The following is an 8,668-nucleotide window of genomic DNA, read 5'->3' on the forward strand; positions in this document are numbered from 1 at the left end:
GGGGAATCAGGGGCGGTGAATCAGTGGCAGGGAATCAGAGGCCGGGAATCAGAGGCGGGGAATCAGAGCTGGGGTATCAGAGGCGGGGAATCAGAGCTGGGGAATCAGAGGTGGTGATCAGAGGCGGGGAATAAGATATGGGGAAACAGAGGCGGGGAATCAGAGGCGGGGAATCAGATATTGGGAAACAGAGGCGGGGAATCAGAGGCGGGGAATCAGAGCTGGGGAATCAGAGGCGGGGAATCAGAGTTGAGGAATCAGAGGCAGGGAATCAGACATGGGGAATCAGAGGCGGGGAATCAGAGGCGCGGAAACAGAGGCGGGGAATCAGATATGGGGAAACAGAGGTGGGGAATCAGGGGCGGGGTATCAGAGGCTGGGTATCAGACACGGGGAATCAGAGGCGGGGAATCAGAGATGGGGAATCAGAGGCAGGGAATCAGAGGCAGGGAATCAGACGCGGGGAATCAGAGGCGGGGAATCAGAGCTGGGGAATCAGAGGCGGGGAATCAGAGTTGGGGAATCAGAGGCGGGGAATCAGATATGGGGAAACAGAGGTGGGGAATCAGAGGTTGAGATCAGAGGCAGGGAATCAGAGGTGGGGAATCAGAGGCGGGGAATCAGAGGCAGGGAATCGGATGTGCGGAATCAGAGATGGGGAATCAGAGGTGGGGAATCAGAGTCGAGGAATCAGAGATGGGGAATCAGAGGCGGGGAATCAGAGGCGGGGAAACATAGGTGGGGAATCAGAGGTGGTGAATCAGAGATGGGGTATCAGAGGCGGGGAATCAGAGGCAGGAAATCAGACACGGGGAATCAGAGGCTGGGCATCAGAGGCGGGGAATCAGACACGTGGAATCAGAGGTGGGGAAAAAGAGATGAGAAATCAGAGGCAGGGCATCAGAGGCACGGAATCAGACGCGGGGTATCAGAGGCGGGGAAAAAGAGATGAGAAATCAGAGGCAGGGCATCAGAGGCAGGGAATCAGACGCGGGGTATCAGAGGTGGGGAATCAGAGCTGGGGAATCAGAGGCGGGGAATCAGAGGTGGGGAATCAGAGGCGGGGAATCAGATAAGGGGAAACAGAGGCGGGGAATCAGAGGCGGGGAAACAGAGGCGGAGAATCATATATGGGGAATCAGAGGTTGGGAATCAGAGGCAGGGGACCAGAGGCGGGGAATCAGAGGCGGGGAATCAGAGGCAGGGAATCAGATGTGCGGAATCAGAGATGGGGAATCAGAGGTGGGGAATCAGAGGCCGGGAATCAGAGGCCGGGAATGAGAGGCCGGGAATCAGAGGCCGGTAATCAGAGGCCGGGAATCAGAGGTGGGGAATCAGAGGCGGGGAATCAGAGATGGGGAATCAGAGGCAGGGAATCAGCGGTGGTGAATCAGACGCGGGGATTCAGAGGTTGTAAATCAGAGATTGGGAATCAGAGGCGGGGAATCAGAGGCGGGGAAACAGAGTTGGGGAATCAGATATGGGGAATCAGAGGTGGGGAATAAGAGGCGGAGAATCAGAAGCATGGATTCAGAGGCGGGGAATCAGAGGTCGGGAATCAGAATCCAGGAATCAGAGGCCGGGAATCAGAGGTGGGGAATCAGAGGCCGGGAATCAGAGATGGGGAATCAGAGGTGGTGAATCAGAGATGGGGAATCAGAGGAAGGGACTCAGAGGCGGGGAATCAGACACGGGGAATCAGTGGCGGGGAATCAGAGCTGGGGAATCAGAGTCGGGGAATCAGAGATGGGGAATTGGAGGCGGGGAATCAGAGATGGGGAATCAGAGACGGGGAATCAGAGGCGGGGAAACATAGGCGGGGAATCAGATTTGGGGAATCAGATGTGGGGAATCAGAGGTGGTGAAATGAGAGATGGGGAATCAGAGGCGGGGATTCAGAGGCAGGGAATCAGACGCGGGGAATCAGAGGCGGGGAATCAGAGTTGGGGTATAAGAGGCGGGGAATCAGATATGGGGAATCAGAAGCGGGGAATCAGAGGTGGGGAAACAGAGGCGGGGAATCAGATATGGGTAATCAGAGGTGGGGAATCAGGGGCGTGGAATCAGAGGCAGGGAATTAGATGTGGTGAATCAGAGATGGGGAATCAGAGGCAGGGAATCAGAATCACAAGCGGGGTATCAGAGGCCATGAATCAGAGGCAGGGAATCAGAGGCAGGGGATCAAACACGGGGAATCAGAGGCTGGGAATCTGAGCTGGGGAATCAGAGGCGGGGAATCAGAGCTGGGGAATCACAGGCGGGGAATCAGGGTTGGGCAATCAGAGGCGGGGAATCAGATATGGGGAAACAGAGGCGGGGAATCAGAGGTGGTGAAACAGAGGCGGGGAATCAGATATGGGGAATCAGAGGTGGGGAATCAGAGGTTGGGAATCAGAGGCCTGAAATCAGAGGCGGGGAATCAGAGGCAGGGAATCAGATGCGGGGAATCAGAGGCGGGGAATCAGAGTTGGGGAATCAGAGGCGGGGAATCAGAGTTGGGGAATCAGAGGCGGGGAATCAGATATGGGGAAAAAGAGGTGGGGAATCAGTGGCGGGGAAACAGAGGCGGGGAATCAGATATGGGGAATCAGAGGTGGGGAATCAGAGGTTGGGAATCAGAGGCGGGGAATCAGAGGCGGGGAATCATGGGCAGGGAATCGGATGTGCGGAATCAGAGATGGGGAATCCGAGGCCGGGAATCAGAGGTGGTGAATCAGAGATGGGTAATCAGAGGCGGGGAATCAGAGGCAGGGATTCAGACGTGGGGAATCAGAGGCGGGGAATCATAGCTGGCGAATCAGAGGCGGGAATCAGAGGTGGGCAATCAGAGGCGGGGAATCAGATATGGGGAATCAGAGGCGGGGAATCAGAGGCGGGGAAACAGAGGCGGGGAATCAGATATGGGGAATCAGAGGCGGGGATTCAGAGCTGGGGAATCAGAGGCGGGGAATCAGAGTTGGGAAATCAGAGGCGGGGAATCAGATATGGGGAATCAGAGGTGGGGAATCAGAGGCGGGGAAACAGAGGCGGGGAATCAGAGATGGGGAATCAGATGCGGGGAATCGGAGGCAGGGAATCGGACGCCGGGAATCAGAGGCGGGGAATCAGAGCTGGGGAATCAGTGGCGGGGAATCAGATATGGGGAAATACAGGCGGGGAATCAGATATGGGGAATCAGATGCGGGTAATCAGATATGGGGAATCAGAGGCTGGGAATCAGAGGGGGGAAACAGAGGCGGGGAATAAGATATGGGGAATCAGAGGTGGGGAATCAGGGGCGGGGAATCAGTGGCAGGGAATCAGAGGCGGGGAATCAGAGGCGGGGAATCAGAGGCAGGGAATCAGACGCGGGGAATCAGAGGCGGGGAATCAGAGCTGGGGAATCAGAGGCGGGGATTCAGAGTCGGGGAATCAGAGGCAGGGAATCGGATGTGCGGAATCAGAGATGGGGAATCAGAGGTGGGGAATCAGAGGCGGTGAATCAGAGATGGGGAATCAGAGGCGGGGAATCAGAGGCAGGAAATCAGACACGGGGATTCAGAGGCTGGGAATCAGACGGGGGGAATCAAAGGCGGGGAATCAGAGCTGGGGAATCAGAGGCAGGGAATCAGAGTTGGGGATTCAGAGGCGGGGAATCAGATGCGGGCAAACAGAGGTGGGGAATCAGATATGGGGAATCAGAGGTGGGGAATCAGAGGTGGGGAATCAGATATGGGGAATCACAGGCGGGGAATCAGAGGTAGGGAATAGAACGTGGGGAATCAGAGGCGGGGAATCAGAGCTGGGGATTCAGAGGCGGAGAATCAGAGTTGGGGCATCAGAGGTGGAAAATTAGATATGGGGAAACAGAGGTGGGGAATCAGAGGAGGGGAAACAGAGGCGGGGAATCTGATATGGGGAATCAGAGGTGGGGAATCAGAGGCAGGGAATCAGATGTGCAGAATCAGAGATGGGGAATCAGAAGCAGGGAATCAGAATCAGAAGCGGGGAATCAGAGGCCGGGAATCAGAGGCCGGGAATCAGATGCCGGGAATAAGAGGCCCGGAATCAGAGGTGGGGAATCAGAGTCCGGGAATCAGAGATGGGGATTCAGAGGCGGGGAATGAGATATGGGGAATCAGAGGTGGGGAATCAGAGGCGGGGAAACAGAGCTGGGGAATCAGATATTGGGAATCAGAGGCGGGGAATCAGAGGCGGGGAATCAGAGGGGGGGAAACAGAGGCGGGGAATAAGATATGGGGAATCAGAGGTGGGGAATCAGGGTGGGGGAATCTGTGGCAGGGAAGCAGAGGCGGGGAATCAGAGGCGGGGAATCAGAGGCAGGGAATCAGACACGGGGAATCAGAGGTGGGGAATCAGAGATGGGGAATCAGAGGCGGGGAATCAGAGGCAGGGAATCAGACGCGGGGAATCAGAGTTGGGGAATCAGAGCTGGGGAATCAGAGGCGGGGAATCAGAGGCGGGGAATCAGAGGAAGGGAATCGGATGTGCGGAATCAGAGATGGGGAATCAGAGGTGGGGAATCAGAGTCGGTGTATCAGACGCGGGGAATCAGTGGCAGGGAATAAGATATGGGGAATCAGAGGTGGGGAATCAGGGGCGGGGAATCAGTGGCAGGGAATCAGAGGCGGGGAATCAGAGGCGGGGAATCAGAGGCAGGGAATCAGACGCGGGGAATCAGAGGCGGGGAATCAGAGCTGGGGAATCAGAGGCGGGGATTCAGAGTCGGGGAATCAGAGGCAGGGAATCGGATGTGCAGAATCAGAGATGGGGAATCAGAGGTGGGGAATCAGAGGCGGTGAATCAGAGATGGGGAATCAGAGGCGGGGAATCAGAGGCAGGAAATCAGACACGGGGATTCAGAGGCTGGGAATCAGACGGGGGGAATCAAAGGCGGGGAATCAGAGCTGGGGAATCAGAGGCAGGGAATCAGAGTTGGGGATTCAGAGGCGGGGAATCAGAGGCGGGCAAACAGAGGTGGGGAATCAGATATGGGGAATCAGAGGTGGGGAATCAGAGGTGGTGAATCAGAGATGGGGAATCACAGGCGGGGAATCAGAGGTAGGGAATAGAACGTGGGGAATCAGAGGCGGGGAATCAGAGCTGGGGATTCAGAGGCGGAGAATCAGAGTTGGGGCATCAGAGGTGGAAAATTAGATATGGGGAAACAGAGGCGGGGAATCAGATATGGGGAAACAGAGGCGGGGAATCAGAGGCGGGCAAACAGAGGCGGGGAATCAGATATGGGGAATCAGAGGTGGGGAATCAGTGGTTGTGAATCAGAGATGGGAAATCATAGGCGGGGAATCAGAGGCAGGGAATCAGACGCGGGGTATCAGGGCGGGGAATCAGAGCTGGGGAATCAGAGGTGGGGAATCAGAGGCGGGGAAACAGAGGCTGGGAATCAGATATGTTGGATCAGAGGTTGGGAATCAGAGGCGGGTAATCAGAGCTGGTGAATCAGAGGCGGGGAATCAGAGTTGGGGAATCAGAGGAGGGGAATCAGATATGGGGAATCAGAGGCGGGGAATCAGAGGCGGGGAAACAGAGGCGGGGAATCAGTTATGGGGAATCAGAGGCCAGGAATCAGAGGTGGGGAATCAGAGTCCGTGAATCAGAGATGGGGAATCAGAGGCGGGGAATCAGATATGGGGAATCAGAGGCGGGGAATCAGAGATGGGGAATCAGAGGCGGGGAATCAGATATGGGGAATCAGAGGCGGGGAATCAGAGGAGGGGAATCAGAGGAGGGGAATCAGAGGCAGGGAATCAGACACGGGGAATCAGAGGCGGGGAATCAGAGATGGGGAATCAGAGGCCAGGAATCAGAGGTGGGGAATCAGAGTCCGGGAATCAGAGATGGGGAATCAGAGGCGGGGAATCAGATATGGGGAATCAAAGGCGGGGAATCAGAGGCGGGGAAACAGAGGCGATGAATCAGATATGGGGAATCAGAGGTGGCGAATCAGAGGCAGAGAATCAGAGATGGGGAAGCAGAGGTGGGGAATCAGATGTGATGAATTAGAGATGGGGAATCAGAGGCGGGGTATCAGAGGCGGCCAATCAGAGGCGGGGAAACAGAGGCGGGGAATCAGATATGGGGATTCAGAGGTGGGGAATCAGGGGCGGTGAATCAGTGGCAGGGAATCAGAGGCCGGGAATCAGAGGCGGGGAATCAGAGCTGGGGTATCAGAGGCGGGGAATCAGAGCTGGGGAATCAGAGGTGGCGATCAGAGGCGGGGAATAAGATATGGGGAAACAGAGGCGGGGAATCAGAGGCGGGGAATCAGATATTGGGAAACAGAGGCGGGGAATCAGAGGCGGGGAATCAGAGCTGGGGAATCAGAGGCGGGGAATCAGAGTTGAGGAATCAGAGGCAGGGAATCAGACATGGGGAATCAGAGGCGGGGAATCAGAGGCGCGGAAACAGAGGCGGGGAATCAGATATGGGGAAACAGAGGTGGGGAATCAGGGGTGGGGTATCAGAGGCTGGGTATCAGACACGGGGAATCAGAGGCGGGGAATCAGAGATGGGGAATCAGAGGCAGGGAATCAGAGGCAGGGAATCAGACGCGGGGAATCAGAGGCGGGGAATCAGAGCTGGGGAATCAGAGGCGGGGAATCAGAGTTGGGGAATCAGAGGCGGGGAATCAGATATGGGGAAACAGAGGTGGGGAATCAGAGGTTGAGATCAGAGGCAGGGAATCAGAGGTGGGGAATCAGAGGCGGGGAATCAGAGGCAGGGAATCGGATGTGCGGAATCAGAGATGGGGAATCAGAGGTGGGGAATCAGAGTCGAGGAATCAGAGATGGGGAATCAGAGGCGGGGAATCAGAGGCGGGGAAACATAGGTGGGGAATCAGAGGTGGTGAATCAGAGATGGGGTATCAGAGGCGGGGAATCAGAGGCAGGAAATCAGACACGGGGAATCAGAGGCTGGGCATCAGAGGCGGGGAATCAGACACGTGGAATCAGAGGTGGGGAAAAAGAGATGAGAAATCAGAGGCAGGGCATCAGAGGCACGGAATCAGACGCGGGGTATCAGAGGCGGGGAAAAAGAGATGAGAAATCAGAGGCAGGGCATCAGAGGCAGGGAATCAGACGCGGGGTATCAGAGGTGGGGAATCAGAGCTGGGGAATCAGAGGCGGGGAATCAGAGTTGGGGAATCAGAGGCGGGGAATCAGATAAGGGAAAACAGAGGCGGGGAATCAGAGGCGGGGAAACAGAGGCGGAGAATCATATATGGGGAATCAGAGGTTGGGAATCAGAGGCAGGGGACCAGAGGCGGGGAATCAGAGGCGGGGAATCAGAGGCAGGGAATCAGATGTGCGGAATCAGAGATGGGGAATCAGAGGTGGGGAATCAGAGGCCGGGAATCAGAGGCCGGGAATGAGAGGCCGGGAATCAGAGGCCGGTAATCAGAGGCCGGGAATCAGAGGTGGGGAATCAGAGGCGGGGAATCAGAGATGGGGAATCAGAGGCAGGGAATCAGCGGTGGTGAATCAGACGCGGGGATTCAGAGGTTGTAAATCAGAGATTGGGAATCAGAGGTGGGGAATCAGAGGCGGGGAAACAGAGTTGGGGAATCAGATATGGGGAATCAGAGGTGGGGAATAAGAGGCGGAGAATCAGAAGCATGGATTCAGAGGCGGGGAATCAGAGGTCGGGAATCAGAATCCAGGAATCAGAGGCCGGGAATCAGAGGTGGGGAATCAGAGGCCGGGAATCAGAGATGGGGAATCAGAGGTGGTGAATCAGAGATGGGGAATCAGAGGAAGGGACTCAGAGGCGGGGAATCAGACACGGGGAATCAGTGGCGGGGAATCAGAGCTGGGGAATCAGAGTCGGGGAATCAGAGATGGGGAATTGGAGGCGGGGAATCAGAGATGGGGAATCAGAGACGGGGAATCAGAGGCGGGGAAACATAGGCGGGGAATCAGATTTGGGGAATCAGATGTGGGGAATCAGAGGTGGTGAAATGAGAGATGGGGAATCAGAGGCGGGGAATCAGAGGCAGGGAATCAGACGCGGGGAATCAGAGGCGGGGAATCAGAGTTGGGGTATAAGAGGCGGGGAATCAGATATGGGGAATCAGAAGCGGGGAATCAGAGGTGGGGAAACAGAGGCGGGGAATCAGATATGGGTAATCAGAGGTGGGGAATCAGGGGCGTGGAATCAGAGGCAGGGAATTAGATGTGGTGAATCAGAGATGGGGAATCAGAGGCAGGGAATCAGAATCACAAGCGGGGTATCAGAGGCCATGAATCAGAGGCAGGGAATCAGAGGCAGGGGATCAAACACGGGGAATCAGAGGCTGGGAATCTGAGCTGGGGAATCAGAGGCGGGGAATCAGAGCTGGGGAATCACAGGCGGGGAATTAGGGTTGGGCAATCAGAGGCGGGGAATCAGATATGGGGAAACAGAGGCGGGGAATCAGAGGTGGTGAAACAGAGGCGGGGAATCAGATATGGGGAATCAGAGGTGGGGAATCAGAGGTTGGGAATCAGAGGCCTGGAATCAGAGGCGGGGAATCAGAGGCAGGGAATCAGATGCGGGGAATCAGAGGCGGGGAATCAGAGCTGGGGAATCAGAGGCGGGGAATCAGAGTTGGGGAATCAGAGGCGGGGAATCAGATATGGGGAAAAAGAGGTGGGGAATCAGTGGCGGG

The sequence above is a fragment of the Narcine bancroftii genome, unplaced genomic scaffold (assembly GCF_036971445.1).
Source record: "Narcine bancroftii isolate sNarBan1 unplaced genomic scaffold, sNarBan1.hap1 Scaffold_158, whole genome shotgun sequence".
NCBI lineage: Eukaryota > Metazoa > Chordata > Chondrichthyes > Torpediniformes > Narcinidae > Narcine > Narcine bancroftii.